General features: G+C 43.9%; 1 protein-coding gene across 21 annotated transcripts in view; it reads left to right on the forward strand.

Moving 5' to 3' along the window:
- PPP6R3 (protein phosphatase 6 regulatory subunit 3) overlaps positions 1–24,176 on the forward strand; it is a 137,745-nt gene that overhangs the window by 11,188 nt on the left and 102,381 nt on the right. Inside the window, exon 1 of one of the 21 annotated variants that reach the window (XM_047070458.1) lies at positions 19,521–19,585. The exons of 18 other annotated variants lie outside the window; for them this stretch is intronic. The gene's annotated coding sequence lies outside the window, so the exon portion shown is untranslated. Of the gene's footprint in view, positions 1–19,520; positions 19,586–22,501; positions 23,173–23,364; positions 23,437–24,176 lie in introns of those variants that run through there. 2 more of the 21 variants (XM_047070457.1, XM_047070459.1) reach the window with 2 other exon arrangements.

Here is a 24,176-nt window from a genome sequence, read left to right on the forward strand (position 1 = left end):
CTTTAACTTGCGTAAACGCTGCAGATTGTATTCCAGGGTGGCTCTTCCACTTACCTTCCTGCAGGCACTGTTGTCCCACATCCTTGCCAGCGCTGGCTTTGTCACACTTTTATATTTGCCAATTTGGTGGGTACGAACCTACATCTCATTTTTAAAAATATAACAACCTTATTGAGATAGAATTCACATATACACTTCATCCATTTGAAGTGTAGAATTTAACAGGTTTTCGTGTGTTTGTAGAATCGTGTCATGAGTGCCACAGTCTAATTTTAGAACGTTTTCATCCCCCCTCTCGCCCCCCCCCCCCCAAAGAAGCCTTGTCCCCTCGAGCAGTCATTCCCTATTTCTGCTTACCTCTTGGCAACCACTGTGCACCTTCTCTTTCTGTAGATTTGCCCGTTCTGGACATTTCATGTGATTGGAATCACATACCGTGAGTTCTTTCGTGTCTGGTTTCTTTCGCTTAGCAAAACGTTTTCAAGGTGCGTCCACGTCGTAGAAGGTGTCAGTATCGGTAGTGTGTTGCTTTTTATTGTCCAGTGATGTTCTGTTGTAATGGATCCACCACGTGTTGTTACCCGGTGGGTCGTTTCTGCTTTTTGACTATCGTGAGTAGTACCGCTAAGAGCGTTTGTGTACACGTCTTTGGGCGGACGTAACGTTCTTATTTTCCTCCGCGTATGCTTAGGAGTGGAATTGTTGGGGATCGTGGTAATGGTATATTTAACATTTTGAGGAACTACCAAACTGTTTTCCCAAGTGGCTGCACCATATTACATTCCCCCCAGCACTATATCAGGGTTGTAGTTTCTCCGTGTCCTTGCTGACATTTATTATTTTCCGTTTTAAAAACATTAATAGCCAGCCTAGTGGGTGTGGAGTGTGGTATCTCCCTGTGGTTTTGAGCTGCACTTCCCCGATGACTCATGCTGGTGGACAGGCCCACGTGTGCTCACTGGCTGGTTGGCTTTCCCATCCCATCCCTTAGAAGAAAGTCTCTTCAGATTCTCATTTTTGCATAGGTTTTGTTTTGTTTTTTAATGTTTATTTTTGAGAGAGACAGAGACACAATGTGAGTGGGTTAGGGGCAGAGAGAGAGGGAGACACAGAATCTGAAACAGGCTCCAGACTCCCAAGCTGTCAGCACAGAGCCCGACGCGGGGCTCGAACTCACGGACCGTGAGATCACGACCTGAGCCGAAGTCAGACACTCAGTTGACTGAGCCACCCAGGCGCCCCTCATTTTTGCATGGTTTTACTGTTCTTTTCTCTGATTACTGATGAAGTTAAGCATCTTTTTGGTTATTTGGATTTCCACTTCTGTGAAATGGCTGTTTGTTTCTTTTTTTTTTTTAACTGAGTTGTTTGCTTTTTCTTATTTGTAGAAATTCGTTTTTCTCTCATTTTTTTTAAAGTTAACTTTACACCGTGTGGGGCCTGAACTCACGACCCTGAGATCGAGTCGCACGCTCCACCACTGAGCCAGCCAGTCTCCCCTGTAGAAACTCTTGTGTGTTCTGATTAATAATCTTTGATTGTATGAAAAATGTCTTTTCCCAATTTGTGACTTGTCTTTTTACTGTGTTTGTGGGACTTTTTAAAAAGTGTTTACTGAAAGCATGGAATTAAAGGACAAAACAGGATGTCAGTGTCTTCTGACACTGTACTGGCCAGATAGAAGAGGAAACAGACTTTTAGTTTACAGGTAGTTGTTTTTTTTTTTTTTTTAATTTTTTTTTTAATGTTTATTTTTTTCTTTTGAGACCGAGAGCATGAGCAGGGGAGGGGCAGAGAGAGAGGGAGACACAGAATTGAAACTCCAGGCTCTGCGCTGTCAGCACAGAGCCGGACGTAGGGCTCGAACCCATGAACTGTGAGATCATGACCTGAGCCAGAGTTGGATGCTCAACTGACTGGGCCACCCAGGTGCCCCTGGGTAGTTGTTTTTTAAAAAGTTTTGTGGTTTTTCTCCCTACAAGTCTTACACATCTTTTGTTAGGTTTATTCTTTGGATACTTTTATAGTTTTTGTTGCTGTTGGAAATTTTTTTAAAAATTTACTCAGAGAGCGCGCGCGCACGCGAGAGCGTGCACATGTGCGCAGGGGAGGTGCAGCAATAGAGGGAGAGAGAATCTTAAGCAGGCTCCTTCTGTGAGCAAGGAGTCTGATGCAGGGCTCGATCTCACAAAATGTGAGATTGTGACCGGAGCTGAAACCTAGAATCAGATGCTTAACCGACTGAGCCACCCAGGTGCCTCGTGAAACGACTTTTTTTTTTAGTTCAATTTTCTATTTGCTGCCCAATGGCATTGCGGTTGCCTTTATATGCAGCTCTTCTGTGCAGCAACTTCTCTAACTTAATAATGTGCCTGTGGACTCTTGTGGGGTTTTTATGTGGACGGTAATCTCATCTTTAAATAATGGCGGTTCGTTTCTTTCCAGTACTTTTCTCTTTATATCTTATTCTAGTCTTAATGCGCTGCTTCAGAACAGCCATTGCAATGGAGACGATAAATGGTGATGGCAGACATGATTGTCTTGTTCCTGGGTCTAAAGGAAATGCTTTCATCTTCCACTATGAGATGAAATGTATGGCACTTTTTCTTTCCTCTAGCAACTTGAGGAAGATTCCTTTGGGATTTGTTTGTGGAGAATTAAACAGAATCACAAGTGGGTGTTAAGTTTAATTGAATGCATTTTCTGTGTCTTACCAAGATGATGATAATAGGATTTTTCAACTTTCATCTGGTAAGGTGAGAAAAATACGGTAATTTTGAAATTAAGGTAGTATTGAAATTAACCTTACATTTCTGGAATAAATCCATCTTGATCGTGACATATCTGAAAAAATACTGTCTTAAAAATTTTTTTTTGGTGTTTTTAAATGTTTCTGACTCGCTAATATCTTAGGATTTATGGATCTCTGTTGATTGGTCTGTTGTTGGTCTGCAATTTTCCTTTTTTGTATCGAGTTTGGTAAATTCCATCAAAGCTTTTCTCGTCTAATAAGATAAGCTATAGTACTTCCTGCTGTTCTCAGAGAGTTTATATGTAAAATTGGAATTACCTGTTCCTTCAGTGTTTGATAACATTTGCCTGTAAAACCAACAAAGCCTGCCTGGTGTTTTCTGTCTGACATTTTAAAGTCACTGATTTGTTTGGTTTAATATTTACAGGATCGTTAGCGTCTTTATTTTTCTCGAGTTCCATTTGGTAATTTACATTTTTCTAAAATCTGTTTATTTTGTCTTCATTTTCAAATATATTGGCAGAAGTTTTTAAATTTTAATTTCTTTTGAATCTCTGCCTTATGTGTAATTCATCATTAATTTTTAACTTATATTTTTACCTTTTTGAATAGGCTCCACCAGTGCAGGGCTTGAACTCATGGCCCTGAGATCAAGACCTGGGCTGAGATTGAGTGTTGGATGCTCAACCCACGGAGCCACCCAGGGACCCCACTGATTTTTAATTTATTAAACAGGATGCTTATGTCGTTAATATTCAGCTTTTTCATATGCTTAAGTGTACATGTATTTTTTAAAATTTCTATTTCTGATAGAGACAGGTTGCAAGCAGGGGAGGTGCAGAGAGGGAAAGGGAGACACAGCATCCAAAGCAGGCTCCGGGCTCCGAGCTGTCAGCACAGACCCCGACACGGGGCTCGAACCCACGGACCGTGAGATCATGACCTCAGCTGAAGTCAGACGTTCAACTGACTGAGCCACCCAGGCGTCCCTGCATACGTGTATTTCTAAATAAAGTGGTAATTTCTGCCAAATAGCACTTTAGCTACATTTCAGAAGTTTTGCTATGTAGAGTTTCTTTTAGTTCTGAATGTTTTCAGATTTTCATTATGATTTCTTCCTTGACTTAAGAGCTTAGAAAAAGTATGTTGAAAACTTTTGGTGTATGTATGTGTTTTTTATAAATTTTTTTTTTTTTTCAGCGTTTATTTATTTTTGGGACAGAGAGAGACAGAGCATGAACGGGGGAGGGGCAGAGAGAGAGGGAGACACAGAATCGGAAACAGGCTCCAGGCTCTGAGCCATCAGCCCAGAGCCCGACGCGCGGCTCGAACTCACGGACCGCGAGATCGTGACCTGGCTGAAGTCGGACGCTTAACCGACTGCGCCACCCAGGCGCCCCTGTATGTGTTTTTTTAAAGCTTTGTTACTGATTGCTAGCATACTGTGTTAGTAAAACATGGTCCAGTGTGATTCTGATGTTTCTGAATTTTGTTGAGGCTGTTTTAATGGTGTCCGGTTTGTGGCAGATTTTTATCACTGTTCCAGTGTGTTTAAAAGCTGGGGTGTGTTTCTGTTTTTAAGGTGAGGTTTCCTCATACGTATTAGATGAAGTACAGTAATTGAATTCACACTCAAACTGGTAACCTTAACTAGTTGTCTGCTGTCATGTCAGTTACGGAGGGTGTGGTTGAAGGCCCCTGTTAATGATGGGACACTGGTCCTGTCTCTGCAGCCCTCTCTGATTTTGCTCTGTGCCTGTAAGTTTAGACTTATTAAATTCCAGTGACTGGCACACTTTGTCATTCTGTTGTGAATCTCTCAGAATGCTTTTCCATTAAAGGATATTTTGTCACATTGGTATAGCTGTACACAGTGACTTTGGTTAATGTTCGCCTGATACCTATTTTTCTGCCCTTTCACCAACAGGTTTTTTTGTGGCTTTGATGTTTTAGATGTGCCTTTTTTTTTTTTTTTTAATTTTTTTTTTTTTCAACATTTATTTATTTTTGGGACAGAGAGAGACAGAGCATGAACGGGGGAGGGGCAGAGAGAGAGGGAGACACAGAATCGGAAACAGGCTCCAGGCTCTGAGCCATCAGCCCAGAGCCCGACGCGGGGCTCGAACTCACGGACCGCGAGATCGTGACCTGGCTGAAGTCGGACGACGCTTAATCGACTGCGCCACCCAGGCGCCCCTAGATGTGCCTTTTTTGAAAGCAGCACCAACTAGATTACATTTTTATAATTTGACTTTAAAGTGATGAGTTAGTCCATTTATGTTCATTGTGATCGAAATATTTATTTCTACTACCATATTTTCTGCTTTCTAACTTGGCTTTTTGTTCTTTTTCTTTTCTTCCCTTGTGTATTATAGGATTTTTTTTTTTTCTTTACTCCTGTCTACCCCCTGTACCCATTCCCAGTAATACGGAGATTAGACACTCTTTTCTTGGTAACCGCGGACGTTTCATATTTAACTTAACAGCCTATAGTTAATTGATGTCTTTGCCCTGACAAAGAATTGGGAAGGAGTGTAGACTAGAGCATTCATTCGGAGGTTCTTACCCTTATGAGAACCTCTGAATGCTCTGGTCTACATTCCTTCCCAATTAATCTGCTGCTGTTACCTAGTTTTCATTTTGCTGCTTTTTAAAATCCCGCAGATGAGACAGTACTTTTTTTTTAATATACTGTGTTTTGTTTTTTTTTTTAATGTTTATTTATTTTTGAGAGAGAAACAACGTGAGCAGTGGAGGGGCAGAGAGAGAGGGAGACACAGAATTGGAAGCAGGCTCCAGGCTCCTAGCTGTCAGCACAGAGCTGGATGCAGAGCTCAAACCCACAAACTGTGAGATCGTGACCTGAGCCGAAGTCGGACGCTCAACTAACTGAGCCACCCAGGGGCCCCTAATATATTGTTATTCTTGAAAAGCAGTTTTTTGTCTGATACCCAATTCTAGATTGATGATTATTTTCCCTTAGCACTTTGACAGTATTTCCTGTCTTTTTTCCATTGCTGCCTTTTTTTTTTTTTTTTTAATGTTTTTATTTATTTCTGAGACCGAAAGAGACAGCATGAGCAGGGGAGGGGCAGAAAGAGGGGGAGACACAGAATCCAAAGCAGGCTCCGGGCTCTGAGCTGTCAGCACAGAGCCCAACACGGGGCTTGAACTCACGGAGTATGAGATCATGACCTGAGCTGAAGTTGGACGCTTAACGGACTGAGCCACCCAAGTGCCCTGACCATTGCTGCTTTTGAGATTAGCTGGAAGTTAGCGGTCAGTTGTTCCTTATCCGGGAATTTGAGGTGTTCTGTTCCTAAAACACTCATTATGTTGGTCAGTTCAGCAGCTGTGTTTAGTGTCTTTCATTTTTAGGTTGGTGGCATTATCTTTTATTTTGGATTATTCTTTTGGTCTCGTTACCTCTGAATAACCAGGTACCAGAAACACGTTTTTGCATACATGTTGGTCAGTATTCAAAAAACCTGAGAACTTACAATATAAGATGTTCATTTTGTTAACAGCTGGCAGATGGGAAGTTTTTTCTCTGTTAGTGTGGAGTGGTCCTGTGTCAGTAAGGAATTTCTTAGAGATTTTCTACTCTTCCACATTAGTTAGCTCATTTTTATATCCAGAAATGGGAAAGACTTCAAAGATAATTACCTTTTTAACGTGGAATCATTTGATTGCTAGAAAACATTTGTGTGAACCTTAAATGTGACTGGCCAATACAGAACACCAAAAATAATCTGGAAAAGGGGTAATGGATCAAAACAGATAATGAGCCAAGAGAAAAGGGAAAGAGTGCATTTCAGCATTTGTAACACATGGCCTATCGTGAGGGAGAGAGGGACCGTTGTGCACTTATTTCTTTACGTTAAGTCTTTTCTTACTTTGACTGATGAATGAAAGAGGGACAATCAGAAACAAAAGAGGCATCAGTGGACCTGAGGGTGTGTAGGCTGGGCTAGGGTTGAGGCTCACGGGCCCCCAGATTGTGGTCCTGCTTCCACCACAGCCCTTCTCGGAGAGGGCAGCCGACGTCAGGAACAAAGACCTAATAGCGGCTTCTGGTCCTGTCCCAGTGATGTTTCACTGAGGACAAAGAGTTTGAAATGCATAGACAGTGTCACCATTGTTTTCATCAAACTTCAAAAACCAAAGCTCGATAATCTTCCAGGGCATTGAGGAGAGAATGAGAAAGAATTGTGGGGGGCACGGAGTGGAGAGAGAGCTGGTTTGGCAGAATTGTTGCGAGGATCAAAAATAAACAGTATTGGGCGTGTTTGTATGTGTCTCCAGAAAAAAATAGAGAACGTCCATTCCTGCTGTTTGCCGCATTGTCAGGCCTGTTTTTCGATTCTTCATGTCAGTTACTGCTGAATTGCCTCCTGTTCAGTGTAAACCCTCCTCAGTCTGCCCAAGCTCACCCTACCTGCCTCACCCTGGTAGGTGTAAATTGCGTCTCTTCCTAGTTTGTTGGCCCTGTGCCTGTCAGTACAGTTGTCACTTGTGTTTGGTTCATTGCACGCATTATTTTTAAGTTTTCCCCCAAGATGAGTGTAGGATGTTCATCTTTCATATGAAGAAGGAGCCTGTGGGAGGGAGAGAGGCCGTCTGGCCGGAATGGCTCCGAGAAAGGGCTGTTTAGTTGGTGGCAGCTGCATTGGAACCTCGGTGCGGCCAGACTAGCTGGCTGACTTTGGGCAGACTCTTTCCCCATCCTGAGCCCCAGTTTCTTCCCACGTAGTATGGAGGGATTAAAGCTCTGCTCCTTTTTCCATAGAAAATAACTTCGGGGAATTTGAATTTTTGAATGTCTGTTTACTTCTTTATTTTTTTTGCAAGTGTTCTAATTTCTAGGTAGAAGTCACAGACTTTCTCACAGAACAAGTGGTTCAGGCCACAAGTTGACTTTCTTAATGACCAATAGCTTATTTGACGAACTTTTGCTGGCTTTGGTTTTAAAATCTTGACTAGGGTAGGAGATTGTGAATTTTTCTTTTTTTTAACATTTTTTTAAAAGTTTATTTGTTTATTTTGAGGGAGAGAGAGGAGGAGGAGGGGCAGAGAGAGGTTGAGAGAATCCCAGGCAGGCTCCGTGCTGTCAGTGCAGGTCTCAGTCTCACAGACGGTGAGATCATGACCTGAGCCCAAATCGAGAGTCGGATCCCTAAGTGACTGAGCCACCCAAGTTCCCCTTATTTAGGGCTACCTTGTGAAGAGTACGGGAGTTTTTTTTGCGTGTGCTGTCCAGCTGTTCCAGCACCATTTGTTGAAAAGACCTGTCTTTGCACCACTGTCAAAGATCAGTTGACCGTCATTACGTCCCATGCCACTGATTTGTCTGTTCTTTCATCGGTGCCACACCGTCTTGATCATTGCAGCTTTGTAAGTAAGTCTTGAAAGTCAGTAGTGCCAGTCCTCCAACTTCGTTCTTTCCTTTCCTTCCCTTCGGTATGGAGTTAGTGGTTTTGGGTCTTTTGTCTCTTGATGTAAGCCGTAGAATCAGTTTGTCAGTACGCACAAAGTAACTTGTTGGGGTTTTGATTGGATTTGAATCGAATTGTTTCTGATCTCAGTTTGCTGGGAGTTTTTACACAAATGAGTGTTGGATTTTGTCAGATGCCTTTTCTGCATTTATTGATATGATCATGTGATTTTTTCTTTAGCCTGTTGATATGAATTACATTAATTGATTTTCAAATATTAAACCAGTCTTGTATACCTGGGATAAATCCTGCTTGGTTTATAATTCTTTTTATGCCTTGTTGCATTTGATTTGCTTATATGTTATTGAGAATTTTTGCATCTGTGTTTATGAGAGATACTGAACTGTAGTTCTCTTGTAAGGTCTTTGTCTGGTGTGGGTACTAGCATAATGCTTGTCTCAGAAATGAGTTAGGAAGTATTGCTTCTGCTTCTGTTTTCTGGTAGGGATTATAGGGAATTGGTATCATTTCTTCCTTAAATGTTTTATAGACTTCATGAGTAGGTCCATCTGGGCATGGTATGTTCTGTTTTGGAAGGTTATGTATCACTGATTCATTTTTCTTAAGTTGATACAGGCCTAGTCAGATTGTCTATTTCTTTTTGAGTGAGTTGTGACAGATTGTATCTTTCAAGGAATTGGTCCATTTCGTCTTGGTTATGAAATTAGTGGCCGTACAGTTCATCCTTTTGTTATCCTTTTGTTTTGTTTTATTTTTAAGATTTTATTTAAAAAATTTTTAAACATTTTTACTTGCTTTTGAGAGACAGAGACAGAGCACGAGCAGTGGAGGGGCAGAGAGAAAGGAAGACACAGAATCTGAAGCAGGCTCCAGGCTCTGAGCTGTCAGCACAGAGCCCGACACATGGGGTGCGTGATCATGACCTGAGCCAAAGATGGACGCTTAATCAACTGAGCCACCTAGGCGCCCCTTCGGACTTTACTTTTAATTACTATCTACATCCAGTGTAGATCAACATCAAGAGTCACATGCTCCACTGACAAAGCACCCAGGCACCCTGTTATCCTTTTATTGTCCATGGGATCTGGAGTGATAGCCCCTCTTTCATTTCTGATATTAGCAATTGGGTCTTTTTTCGTTAGCCTGGAGAAAGGCTTATAGATTTTATTGAATTTTTTGTTTGTTTGTTTGTTTGTTTGTTTTTAGAACCATCTCTTGGTTTTGTCGATTTTTCTCTATTGATTTCTTGCTTTCGGTTTCATTGAGTTCTGTTTTCATTATTTCAGTTTTCTGCTTACCTTGGAATTAATTTGCTCTTTATATTTTCAAGATGAAAGCTTAGGGTATTAATTTTAAATCTTTGTTTTCTAATGTGTTTTCACTACTATAAATTTCCCTGTAAGCACTGCTGTAGCTGTAGCTCCCAAATTTGAAACGTTGTATCTTCATTTTCATTTTGTTCAAAAAGTTTTAAAGATCTCTTGAGATTTTTTTTCTTTGATTCATGTGATTTTTAGAAGTATGCTGTTTAATTTTCAAGTACTTTGGGATTTTACAGATCTCTGCTACTGATTTCTAACTTCATTGCATTGTTCTGAGAGCAGACATTGTGTGATGTCTCTTCTTTTAAATTGTTAAGGTGTGTTTCATGTCCTAGAATGTGGTATGTCTTGGTGAGTGTTCATGTGAGTTTAAGAAAAATGTGTAATTGACGTTGGATGAAAGTCTATACCTGTCAGTTATACGTAGTTGATTGGTGGTGCTGTGTTGAGTTCAGTTAGGTCTTCACTGATTTTCTGCCTGCTGGATCTGTCCATTTCTGATAGAATGGTCTTGAAGACCGCAATTATAATAGTGGATTCATCTATTTCTCCTTGCAGTTCTGTTGGTTTGTTTTTAATTTAGAGGGAGAGGGAGAATCTCAGGCAGACTCCACACCCAGCATGGAGCCTGACACGGGGTTTGATCCCATTACCCCGGGACCATGACCCGATCCAAAATCAAGAGTCAGATGCTTAACTGACTGAGCCACCCAGGCACCCCAGTTTTGTTTTTGATTCATGTAATTTTTAAAAATGATTTTAATTTTTAGAGAGAGAGCTGGGGAGAGGGGCAGAAGGAGAGAAAGAGAGAATGTTAAGCAGGCTCCACACTCAGCCTGGAGCCCGATGAGGGGCTCCATCCCAGGACCCCGGGACCATGACCTGAGCCGAAATCAAGAGTCGGGTGCGCAACTGACTGAGCCACCCAGGTTATTTTGCTGATTTGTGTATTTTGCTGCTCTGATTGTTAGGTGTGTAACATTAAGGGTTGTCATGTTTTAGAGTACTGACCCCTTTTTCGTTTTGTAATACTCCTCCATACCCCTGATAACTTTCCTTCTCTGAAGTCTGCTCTGTCTGAAATTAAAATAGCTACTCCCCACTTTGTTTTAATTAGCGTCAGTGTGATGTGACTCCCCCCATTTTCTTGTGTATAAAGACACGTCTTTATAATTTGTTTGTTTGTTGAGAGAGAGCACGCGTGAGCAGGGTGGGGTAGAGGGAACGGGAGAGAAGAATCTTAAGCCTGAGATCATGATCTCAGTTGGAAGGAATACTCAGTTGAGCATCCAAGTCTTGATTTCTGCTCAGGTCGTGATCTCACAGTTGTGAGACGGAGCACTGCGTCAGGCTCTGCACTGAGGGTGGAACCTACTGAAGGTTTTCTCTCCCTCTGCCCCTCTTCCCCACTCATGCGCTCTTAAATAAGTGAATAAATAAATAGGCAGACAGCATATGATGTGTCGATGTACTTTTTTTTTTTTTTCTCTTTACCATTTAGTTTAGGGAGAGAGGGCGCACGAGCATGTGAGTGGGGGAAAGGTGCAGAGGGAGAGAGAGAGAATCTTAAGTAGGCTCCCCCCTCAGCGCAGAGCCTGACCCTCACCGCCCTGGGATCATGACCCGAGCTGACATCGAGAGTTAGACACTCACTTGACTGAGACGCTCAGGTGCCCCTGATGTAGGTCTTTTGGGCTCTTGCTTTGTTTGTATTTTGCATTTACCTGCTTGGCGTTCGCCGAGATTCCTGGATCTATGGTTTGTGTCTGATGTTAATTTGGGGAAATTTCCGTCATCACTGCTTCTGTTCCTTTTTTCGTGTTCCTTTTTACATGTTTTGTTATTGTCCCGCAGTTCTGAGACGTTCTGTTTCGTTTTCTTCCTCTCAACCTGTTTTTCTCTTTGCCTTTCCATTTTGGACGTCTTTAGTGTCATAGCTAGAGAATCAGATTCTTTCCTCAGCCATGTCCAGGCTGCTAGTGATCCCGTCAAAGGCATCCTTCATTTCTGTTACGGTGTTTTTGATCTCTAGCATTTCATTTTGATTCTTCCTCAAAATGCCTACCTCTTTTTCTGTTGTCTATCCGTTACCTCATTTGCCTGTCTTTTCCATTAACGCGCTTGGCTGGCACATTATAGTTTTTTAAAATTCCAGGGGCACCTGGGTGGCTTAGTCAGTTAAGCGTCTGACTTCGCCTTCGGTCATAGTCTTGTGGTTCACGAGTTCAAACCCTGCATCGGGCTTTGTGCAGACAGCTCAGAGCCTGCTTTGGATTCTGTGTCTCCCTCTCTCTCTCTGCCCCTCCCTGCTCATGCTCTGTCTCTCTCTCAAAAATAAATAAACATTAAAAATATTTTTAAGTTCCTTGTCTGATAATTCCAATGTCCTTGTCGTATCTGATTGTGGTTCTGATGCTTGTTCAGTCTCTTCAGACTGTTTTTTGCCTTTAGTGTGCTTTGTAATCTCTTTTGAAAGGTGGACATGATGCACTGGGTAAAAGTGACTGTGGTAATCAGGCCTTTGGAAGCGTCCCGGTAACGTGCCGGGAGGGGAGCCCGGGCCGCCGTCCTGTGGGTGGATCTCAGTCTTGGTGAGCCTGTGCCCTTCCTCTGAACTTGAGTGCTTCTCCACTTTTTCCCCTCCTTATAGATGTGGCAGGATGGCTAGAGTTGACTTTTCCCCTTTCCCCAAGAGGAAGACCTCGATAAAACCCCAGAGGTTACACTCAGGTAAAACGGTTTCTCCTGAGGGTGGGCCTTGGGAAGATCAGAAAGCTCTGGAGTGTTTGGGAATTGTTCCCTTTCCCCTCCCCCCGCCAGAGCAGATTTTTCTCCTATGCTCACTCTAAGGACCTGGTCGAACTCCTGGAGGTAAAACTTAACAATCCTCCTGGGTCTTTTAAGTCTTGAGAGTTGTCCCCATTGAGCCTCCAGCAACTGGTCAGTTTTAGTTCAGGTTTTCCTACCCTGGCATTAGATTCCGAGGAAGGTTTTTGTTCACGGGTTCTGGTCTGGTAAATTGTCATCCTCTGTATTTCCCTTTCTTTGAGGGCTGCAGTTCGCCCTGTGACCGCATTTCTGTGATGAATCTGAGAAGAGCTGTTGATTCTTCTGGTTGTTCAGCTTTTTTTTTTTTTCTAATTTTTCTTTTTTATGTTTATTTTTGAGAGAGAGAGACAGAGTGCGAGCAGGAGAGGGTCAGAGAGAGGGAGTCACAGAATCCGAAACAGGCTCCAGGCTCTGAGCCGTCAGCCCAGAGCCCGAGGTGGGGCTCGAACCCACGAACCGTGAGATCGTGACCTGAGCCGAAGTCCGACACTTAACAGACCGGGCCCCCCACGGGCTCCAAGTTGTTAGCTTTCTACCATTTGCTAGGATAAGAGGTGATTTTGAAGCTCCTTACATGCTGGACAAGAAACCGGAAGTTCCCTCTTAAGTGTACATTGGCATTAAGTACACGCACCATTATCCCTCTCCAGACCTGTTTTCATCTTACCAAACTAAAACTCCGTGTGTGTTAAAGCCATTACTCTCCAGTCCCTCCTCCCCCAGCCTCTGACAACCAGCCTTCTACTCTCTCTGTGAATTTGACTGCTCTGAACACTTCATATGAATGTTCGTATAAACACATTTACAGAAGAGGGATCAGATGGTATTTGTCCTTTTGTTGAGTGACTTCAAGCGTGAAGTCTTCAAGGTTCGTCTGTGTTGTAGCATCTATCAGAGCTCCCTTCCTTTTTCAGGCTGAATTAGATGCCATTGTATGTGTCTGCCACATTTTGTTCATCCATTCCTCTGTCGGTAGATACTTGCCTCTGCCTTTTGACTGTTCTGGTTTATGTACTGTGAACATGGGTGTACCGTATCACTTTGGCCCTATGTTTTCATTTCTTTTGGGGTATATACCCAGAAGGGGAATTGCTGGATCATAGGCTAATTCTGTTTTTACTTTTGTTTTGCAAAACCGCCATACTGTTTTCTATAAAAGCTACATCATTTTACATTCCAGCAACAGCGCACAAGACTTTGTTTTTCCTTTTTGAGTGCTTATCTATGAGCTATAGAAAGGTGTTTAAAACACTGTGGCTTAGGGGCCTCTGGGTGGCTCAGTCGGTTAAGCGTCTGACTTTGGCTCAGGTCGTGATCTCACAGTTTGTGAGTTCAAGCCCCACATCAGGCTATCAGGCTCTGTGCCGACAGCTCGGAGCCTGGAGCCTGCTTCCGATTCTGTGTCTCCCTCCCTCTCTGCGCCCCTCCCCCCCCCCCCCCCCCCGTTCTCTCATCTCTCTATATAAACATTAAAATAAATAAAACACTGTTGTTTGTTTATTTATTTTTCCAACGTTTATTTATTTTTGGGACAGAGAGAGACCGAGCATGAACGGGGGAGGGGCAGAGAGAGAGGGAGACACAGAATCGGAAACAGGCTCCAGGCTCTGAGCCATCAGCCCAGAGCCTGACGCGGGGCTCGAACTCCCGGACTGCGAGATCGTGACCTGGCTGAAGTTGGACGCTTAACCGACTGCGCCACTCAGGCGCCCCAAAACACTGTTATTTAAATCTTAGTGGCAGCAAAAACCAGGGAAGAGTTTTCTTTGTAGAATTTACAAGTTCTCTGACACTACATTTTCTTGGTTTTCTTCTTTGCTTTCTTGACCTCCTTTTTAATTTTCTTCCAGACTCATTTCACATATTGTTCTTCAGCCTTCCTTATTTTCCACACTGTGCCTTGTGTAATATCTACTTTCATGGCTAAACTTATCATGTATGTGCTAATCTGCTCAGATCTCTGTATCCCTGATTTTCTTTTGGATCTAGCTGTTTCCAGAGAATTCTCATTCATAGTCTTTCTGTCCCAGACTCCGTTATGACCTTAGTAAGGTAGAGTTTAAATACTACTGAACTTGAATCCTAATACTGTCAAACACTAGTTCTTTGAGCTCTGAGCTTTGATTTTCTCTCTTGTACAGTAGGAATGACATATTTATGAGGACATACCTGAATGGTAGTGAGTATAACCATAGTTACTCTTATCCTTTGTACAAATAATTTTCTCCCCTTTTTGATAAAATTCTTTTTAATTTTCATGAGATTACCTAATCAAAAAGTAGTGTCATTTTTATTAGTCTTATATAGCATCTTCTTTAAAAAATTGGTGCCCATTTACAGTGTATCAGTGATAAATGAATATCCCCGTTTTCCACATTCTCCCATCAATTTTAATTCTAATTATTTTTTGTTTGCAGATTCATGGGATATAAAAGAGTATCTCCTGCATTTTTTAATTTAAGAAATTAGCCATGCTAAATGTTTCTCACATGTTGGTTTATGTTTTGAGGTTTCTAAAAAATACTTATTTTGAGAAAGAGGGAAGGAGTGCATGTGTGCTTGTACCCCCTGGTGGGGGAGGGGCAGGGAGCGGGGCGGGGTGGGGGGGGGGCGGGGAGAGGGAGAAGGAGAATGAGAATATCCCAAGCAGGCTCCGTGCTGTCCGCGCAGAGCCCAACTTGGGGCTCAAACTCATGAGCCGTGAGATCATGACCTGAGCCAAAATCGAGAGTCAGACGATTAACCGCCTGAGCCACTCAGGCGCCCCATGTTTTGATTTTTTTTATAAATGAGTACACTGTTCAGATCTTTTGACCATTAGGTTTCGATTTCCTTGGCTCCTCACCAGGCATTGTATAAACTCAAAAATTATCCCCTGGTGTTTTCAGTTTGCTCCCGTATTTTGAAAGGACTTCCCGTTCCTTTTTGATTCCTGTGCTTTATATCATTGTTCCTTTCTGGGCTCAATTTATGGTCCTCCCACCTTGTAATTGAGAAATATGCTTATAATAAGCTCCGCAAAACATATTTATGTCAGGTAAGTTTACTATATAATAATTGTTGGGTTACTTAATTTCTCTTAAATGTTTAGTTTTTATTTCTAGAGAAAGGGCACATGTGTACCCAAGCGGGGCAGGGGCAGGGCAGGGGGAAGGCAGAGTCCCAAGCAGGCCGTGAGCTGTCAGCGCGGAACCTGACACAGGGCTCTGTCTGATGAACCATGATGAGATCGTGACCTGAGCTGAAATCAAGAGTCAGATGCTTAACCGACTGAGTCACCCAGGTGCCGTGGGTTATGTAATTTCTTAATGTTAGTGCCCTCAATTGTAAAAGGAGTTGTGAGGGAAAAATGTGATTTGTTCACCGACACTTTGGAGTGCCCGCAAAGTGCCAGGCACAAAATGTCTAAGGACCACGTGGGTCACGATAGCCCCTCTGTGGACGGTGCGGCTGTTGCAGAAGCTTCGCGTGTAGTGTTGGCTGTGTTTGTAGCACTCTGGGAGGCGACAAGTGGTAGAAAGAGGGGGGCGTTTCCAAGCCCCGCTGGCCTAACCGCTCCTTAAGTTTGGGACCCGAGTCCCTTCCTTACTGCCTTTGCCTCCCAGAATCTCCACATGCAGGAAGTGACGTAACTTGCCACCGAGGAGCGTCGTGAGGTTCAAGTGAGTGTGTGCGAACACGTTTGGTGAAGTATAGACTCTGAAGTTTTTCGCGAACAACTTTTTCTTCCACCTCTCTTTGCAAATACAGATTTTATCATTCTTCTTCTAACAGCTTTGTTGGGACACAGTGCGCAGACCCGACGGTTCACACGCTTCAGCATACTGCTGATGTGGGTTTTTTTTAGCATAGTCACGGTGCGTACATGCTGTCACTGCTGTCATTCCGGAATAGTTTCATGACTTGAGAAAGAAACCCCGGATTTTTCAGCAGCCACTCCCATTTCTCTCCCATCCCCTTGGCCCCTGTGACTACTAATCTCATTTCTGTCTCTGTGGGTTGGTCTATTCTGGACACTTTCTATGGGTGGAATCGTACAGCGTGTGCTCTTTTGTGACTGGCCTCCTTCCCTTCGCTACGTGTCCAAGATTCGCATGTATGTCAGTCCTTTTGTTGTCGGTGTTGCTAAATACGCTATCGTGTGGAAACACCGCATTTTATTTGTTCGTTAATCGGATGATGAGTATTTGAGTGTTTCTGCTTTTTGACTCTGGTGAATAATGCCGTGTGAACATTTGTGTGCACATTTTTCTGTGGACACACGCTCTCATTCCTCTTGGATACATACCCGGGAGTGGACTGGCTGGGTTACGAGGTAGTTCCGTATTTAAGAGAAAACTTTTGAAAAAACTGCCAGCGTATTCTCCGGTGCGCCTGCCTCATTTTACACTCCCAGCAGTGTGTGAGAGTTTCAGTTTTCCCACATCTGTGTCACCTCTTGTGATTGTGTCTTTTTGATAGTAGCGTGTCAGTGTGGGTATTTGGTGGTATTGTGTGGTTCTGATTTGCATTTCCCTGATGGCTGATGACGTCGAGTACTTTTTTAGTGTGCCCGTTCACCATTTGTGTATCTTCTTTGGAGGTATGACTATTGAAATTATTTGCCGATTTTTAAACTGGGGTGCTTAGCTTTTTATTATTGAGTTATGAAGTCCCTCTTAAGTATATGACTTGCGGATACTTTCATTCCGTAGATCATCTTTGCACGTTCTTGATGGTGTCATTGAAACACACACATTTTTACTTTGATGAAGCCCAGTTTATCTGTTTTTTTTCTTTTGTTTCTTATCTTTTGGTGTCATATTTAAGAAGGCTTTGCCTAATCTAAGGTCACAAAGATTTATTGCTCTGTTTTTTCTAAGAGTTTTGTTTACATCGTTTTAAAGACTATTTTTAGGGCATTTTAAGGTCACAGCAAAATTGAGGAGAAGGTCAGGGATTTCCCCTGTATCCGCTCTTCCCCCCTCCTTTGCACACTAGCACAGCCTCTCTCGTTATCTGCATCCCAGAGTGGTACACTTGTTTGTTTTTTAATTTTTTTAATGTTTATTTATTTTTGAGAGGCGGGGGAGAGAGAGACATAGCATGAGCAGGGAAAGGGCAGGGAGACAGAGAAGGAGACACAGAATCCGAAGCAGGCTCCAGGCTCCGAGCTGTCAGCACAGAGCCCGATGTGGGGCTCGAACCCACGAACCGCGAGATCACGACCTGAGGCGAAGTCGGATGCTTAACCGACCGAGCCCCCCAGGCACCCCGTGAGATCATTTGTAACAACTGTATTTCATTGGATGGATAAAAGAACCTTGGTGCAGATTCGATCGTTGGTGTTTACCATGGCATAGTTGGGTGCTGTGTGTTTGTGAGCGACTTGGATTATTTGTCCCGTGGTAGTCCCTAGGTGTCCTGTGTTCTCCGCATGTAGACATTTCTCTTTCCTGTTTTAAACTCCTGTGGACATTGTTATATATAAACCTTTTGCTCAGGATAAACACCTTAGGATAAAGTCACAGAAGTAGAATAATTGGGTCAAAGAATGTGAAGAATTCAACACCTTTTGTCTCTGACCAGAAAAAACATGCAAGTTTATACATTTACCAGCAGTTCCAGCTACTTTTGTATTAAGAAACTTAAAAGTCTTTTTTACGAGGGGAAAGTTCTAACATGCGAAACATAGAATAGTATCACGAACCCTCCTTTGCTGAGCGCCAGCAGCCATACTGGAGGCCGTTCCTGCCTCACTCCCTTCCTCACTTCTCTCCTGTATCGTTACTGTTTTAAAACTCTATTGAATTATAGTTCAGTAGACTAAAGAGACAGAAAAGGGCTCATATCAGAAGAAGTTTCCACAAGCTGAAACGCACCTGGGTAGTTGGCACCCCGGATGCCCCTTTGTTCCCGTCCAGTCAGTACCCTCCCTGCAGCAGGCACCGGTGTCCTCCCGTCTGCCCAAACTGATTAGTCTGCCCGTTTTGTTCCTTAAATGAGTAGAACTTTACAGTATGTTAGTGTCTGAGTCCTTTCTCTTGGCGTCGTGTGAGGTTATCCGTCGTTACATGCAGTTGTCATTTGTTCTCGTTGCTCTGAAATTACTCTGTTGATGGACATCTAGATGGATGTCTGTTCGGGGCTGTGACAAATACTGCTGCCCTGAACATTCACGGTGTCTTTTTTTTTTTTTTTTTTTTTTTTTTTTTGGTGAACAGAGACATGTATTTCTTTGGGGAATGTATCTGGGAGTAAAATTGCCAGGTCTTAGAGGCGTGCATATATTTGGTTTTGGACGACTGTGGCTGCACCTCCTCAAGTACTCATAGCGAGTGAAAGTGCCGTTACACCAGCGGTGTGTCAGGCTTTCACTGCATGTCGTCTCCCGCAGCTCGCGTTGTCCGTGCTGTGCTTTGCAGCTACACTCCTAGCTGTGTAGTGATGTCTTAGGAGAGTTCGAATTTGCACCAGTGAAGTCAAGCACCTTTCCATACTTTTATTGGTCATTTGGCTCTCCTTTTTTTCTACCCTTTTTTAAAAGTGCATTTATTACTTAGAGTGCAAGCACGTGTGTGCACTAGTGGGAGAGGGGCAGAGCAGGGGAGGGAGAGAGTCCCAAGCAGGCTCCACTGCTGTCCAGCATACAGCACGGAGCCCCGAGGCGGGGCCCAGTCCCACGACCGACCATGGGATCGTGACCTGAGCCGCACTCAAGAGTCAGATGCTCAACTGACTGAGCCACCCAGGTGCCCCCTGGGATATCCTTTGTTATAAAGAGTATATTTTAAAGTTTTCATTCTTTTTTTTTTTTCACTGCATTATTAGTTTTTCTTATTGTGTTAGCTCTCTGTTGTTGCATAACAAATTATCCTTAAACTTTTAGTGGCTCATAGCAACAAAAAAAACTTTAAATTCTTAATGTTTATTCATTTTTGAGAGAGAGAGGGGGAGTGGGGCAGGGGCAGAGAGAGAGGGAGACAGAGAACCTGAAGCAGTCTCCAGACTCAAGCTGACAGCACAGAGCCTGACGTGGGGCTTGAACTCACAAAACTCAAAATCGTGACCTGAGCCGAAGTCGGACGCTCAACTGACTGAGCCACCTAGACCCCCCCCAACAAAAAAACCTTTATTGTCTCGGTTTCTGTAGGACATGAACTTGGGCAGTGTCTTGGCCCCCAGTCTGAAGGCTTGACTGCGGTGGGGAGTTCCATCCCAAGCTGGCTCATTCACATGCCCGGCAGGTTAGTCCTGGCTGTCGGTGGCAGGCCACGGTTCCTTTTCATGTGGGCTGGTGTCAGGGATCCTGTCCTCAGGACATGGTGACCGACTCCCCCCACCCCACCAGCCCCCCAAGAATGATTTGAGGGAAAGAGCACCAAGTGGAAGCTATCATTTTTATGACCTCAGAAGTCACATGGCATTGAATTTTGCCGAGTTCTCTTTGTTAGAAGAGAGTCAAAGTGTCCCAGCTTGCCTTCAAGGGGAGGGGAGTTGGGCTCCGTTTTTTTTTTGAAAGGAGGAGTCTCACAATATTTGGACATACTTTCAAGCATGACACTTGGTGGGATTTCTTTTATGTTGGGTATGAGTTTTTCAGGAGATGTAAGTGTGGTGAATGTCTTCACCTGCTCGGTGGCTTTCCATTGTGTCGTTTGAGGAGGAGAAGTCATTTGGAATGTGATTCACTTTATTACTTTTCCCTTTATGGTTAGTTCTTTCCATATTACTTGGAAGAAAATCCCCAAGTAATTATATTGTTTCTTGTGTAAATATGCCAGTATACAGGTACTATCTTTCAAAGGAAAACACTTTTTTTTCCCCTTTGGCTGTTTAGTCATACAGAACATAACCACAAAATTCTCAGATCTAGAAAGCAACCCCACATGGTAGTTGCTTAATGTTATCTAATACCCAGAGTGAAATTTCCACCTGTCTCATAGTATAATTTTTGGTACAGTGTTCTAATTTTGGCAAATCAGGATCCACATAAAGTCTACCAGTTTTAAAAAAATGGTAGATTACCCATTCATCACTTTTTCCCCCTCTTGCCCTCTATTTGTGGAAGACCTGGGTTGTTTTGTGGGGTCCCCACAGTGTTCTGTGTCCTGTTCGCTGGTAGCTATGTCCCTGTTTGAGGGGTAAACTTTGTCATACTCTCACTGGGGGTGCTTGTTTGGTCGTGATCTGTCTGTGGAGGCTGAATGAGGACCCAAATTTAAATTTTTAAAGGGCTTCCAACCTAAATCACGTTGAAATTCGTTCAGGTCACGGTTGTTCTGTACTTCAAATGTAATGATCATTTGGATTGTCCTTTCTACCCTATCACTTTCTGGGTTTGTGAGGCCATCTGAGAGTGTGTTTTCTGTAGAATGACAACATACGACTGTAAAGCTTGTCAGCGTGAGTGTATCCCACACCCTCTCCGTGGCTTGATAATGTTGCAGAGGGAATAACAAAACGAGTCCAGCTCTCGTTGACTAGACTTTGCGTGTTTATCCTTAACTTGCTTGCTTTGCCTTGTGCTGTCCGCCAACCTTCCTTCTCTTGTGGCTGATTTTTTGAGTTGTGATGACCAATGTTTTACTAGTTGATGACTCATAATCTTCAAGTTATTTTTAGGCCAGCTTGAATTTCCAGTCTTCCCCAGTCTGTCTTTCCCTTCTAACAGAAATTTTGGCCATGAGAAATTAGAAAAATTAATGACGACATGATTAGAATGCACATTAAAGAAGTAAGTAATTATTTCTTAAGATGCGTGTGTACCTAAAGTTTAAACATAGGGGCACCCGGGTGGCTCAGTCGGTTAAGCGTCCAACTCTTGATTTCAGCTCAGGTCATGAGCTCACGGTTCGTATGATCGAGCCCTACGTTGCATCAGGCCCTGCGTTGACAGCATGGAGCCTGCTTGGGATTCTCTCTCTCTCTCTCTCTCTCTCTCTCTCTCTCTGCCCCTCCCCTACTTGTGTTCTCTCCCTGTTTCTCAAAATAAATAAACATTTAAAAGAATAAAGTTTTAAACATAGAAGATCTTCTTAATACCAAGTGTGTCATACAAGTGTCATCCAACTCCCAAGTGAGAATTACACGTTTAATGTTTTGTTTTTAAGTGAGCGCACATAAATGATACTGACTGCTGGCCATAATTCGTTCGGCAAGCATCTCGCTGCCAGATCTGTGCCAGGCCCAGCTCTTGCCATGCTGTGGTCATACATGGTTAGAAAAAGGTGGCCATGGTGCTGGTGCTCTCAGTGAAATGCTCAGGACAATGTCTCAATGAATAGGATATAATGCAAGCTACATATGGAATCTTAACTTTTTTAAATATGCAGTCAGCATAAAAATTACCAATGAGATATTTTCATTTCTGTCTTTTGTACCACGCCTTTGAAATCAAGTGTGTATTTTATGCTTACAGCACACCTCCGTCAAATCTAGAGATTTCAAGTGCTCAGAAGCCTTACGTGGCTCCTGTAGTGGACCACATGGATCAGAATTATTGTTACCATGCCTGGCACGGAGTGGCAGGGGACGCTGACGAGGAACCCGAATCCACAGTGGCTTAGACGGTCCAGAGGAGACCCAGGGAGATGGATCAGGAAGCTGTTTCTCTTCTCCTGGGGGAGGGGGCTGGTGGTGGCAGAAAATGGAGGCGGGGAGGTACTCAGAAGATGGAATTGGATGAATAGGATTGGGAGGGAAGAGAAGAGCCAGGGTGGTTTCCAGGCTCTGACTTTTACACCTGGGGCATGCCTTTCCTGACACGGGGACGACACGGGGACGGAAAGGATTGATGGCCGGTCAGTGTTGGTGTATGGCGGACAGGCAGTTTTGGAGACACTGATTTTGGGGTGCTTGAGCCATCCGACAGGGAACGTCGGCCCGCAGTTGGGTGCCTGCGTTTGAAGTGCAGAGATGGTCTTCGGTTGTATAAAGTTGTATCTCAACTGTGTCTGTAGAGGCCTTTTTATTTTTATTTTATTTTATTTTTTTAAATTTTTTTTTAACGTTTTATTTATTTTTGAGACCGAGACAGAGCATGAACGGGGGAGGGGCAGAGAGAGAGGGAGACACAGAATCGGAAACAGGCTCCAGGCTCTGAGCCATCAGCCCAGAGCCCGACGCGGGGCTCGAACTCACGGACCGCGAGATCGTGACCTGAGCTGAAGTCGGGCGCTTAACCGACTGAGCCACCCAAGCGCCCCTGTAGAGGCCTTTTTAAAACCCACTGAAATGGCTTCATTTAGTCAACAAGACTTTTTTTTGAAAGTGTCCCGGGCCTTGTTGCGGTCGCTGGGGCGACAGCGCGAATAGAACAAGTGTGAGCGGACACCCCAGCTAATACGGTCAGGTCAGCTTGGGAGAGCGTAGTAGGTAGCGGGCACCGCCCAGACCCTGCGGCCTGCACCGCGGTCGGTCGTGTGGGAGGGGAAGGGAGGGGAGGACGGGAGCCCCGGCTAGGGAGACTGAAGAAGCCAGGGAGGAAACCGGGAGCCTAATACCAAAGAAGGCGAGTGAGGAGAATGTTGTAATGAGGAGGGGCTGCTGGTCAGCTGTATTGAAAGCTGCCGAGGGCGAGTTCAAGATGAGGACAGAAGGAGTTGCATTTGGACTTAGCCCCATCTGGAGGTCACTGGTGACTGGAAAGAGCAGTTTCAGTTGAGTGGCACAGATAGACACCAGATCGGAATGAGTTGAAGAGATTGGAATGCGGTCGGACAGAGGGCTCGTTTTCTGCCTTGTAAGTCACCACTACAAGTCACGGAGAAGGCCGGCCCCGGTGGAAACACGGACAAAGGATGTAAACAGACAGTTGGCTGAAGAGCGGAGTGTAAGTGGCTCTCAGACGTACGAACGGTGCGCGTCAGGGCCAGGGTGTGGGGACACGGCGCGCCTGCATTGCTGGTGGCCCTTCGGATGGCACGGCCTCCGGGGGAGCCGTTTGCCCGTGTGCGTCTAGTTAGAAACACACGTTTGATCGACAGCTCCACTCCTGGGAACCCCGGCGTTGTTTCATAATAGGAAGAATGAAAACTAAACGGTCATCAGTGGTGGCCTAGTGAAAGCAACTGCGATACAGAGGAAAGTCTGTCAGGTAAAACATTTTACTCTGTGAGAAAGAAGAATTTGGTTTTGTTTTTTCCTACCGTGCTATAAATCAAACTCTTTGAGAGGGGTCTTTCCCCCCTTCTTAAGGATGGAGAAAAATATGAGGTCTGGTACAGGCCACAGAAGCTATTTGTAAATGTGCCTTTGAAGAGCTGTGTTAAGGTTTTCATTCTGCCTTGAGCTTCTGCCTATTAACTCATTTCATGCAATGAGTGAATGAACAGAATTTGTGAATCTAAATCCTGTTCTCCAGATACCTGTCAGGATTCTTTTCGGAGGACCCTGTCCTGTTTTATATATGTACTGGGTTGTATACCACAGGAAAGGTGGGTGTGGGGTATCATACTCCAGTTTACCTTACGACACCTAAAAATAACCACAACTCCTATCAAAAGGGCGTCGAGTTGTACTGGGTTTGGGTCCTTGACAAAGCAGGCCTATGGTACTGTTGGAGAACGCTGAAGGTGGCACTGGGGATTATAACCTGACGTAGGAGGAAGAGTTTCTTGGTCCACTTTTTATGGGAGAAAGGGACCGTACGTACCTTTGTGAGCCCTCTGTTCCCCTGACCTTTCTGCAGTTTGGCCTTCCTTGGAGGTGGTGTGTCCATATGTGGACTTAAAGCAAAACAAAAATACTGGACACAGACCAAATCAGTTTCCTAGCAGAATACAGTGATACTGTACAACTCTATAAATTCTGTTACCGGGACTCTATACTTTAAGC

The sequence above is a fragment of the Lynx rufus genome, unplaced genomic scaffold, assembly GCF_022079265.1.
Source record: "Lynx rufus isolate CCGP_SWC_20201006 ecotype Redwood Valley unplaced genomic scaffold, mLynRuf1.p SCAF_9, whole genome shotgun sequence".
In the NCBI taxonomy this organism is placed as follows: Eukaryota; Metazoa; Chordata; class Mammalia; order Carnivora; family Felidae; genus Lynx; species Lynx rufus.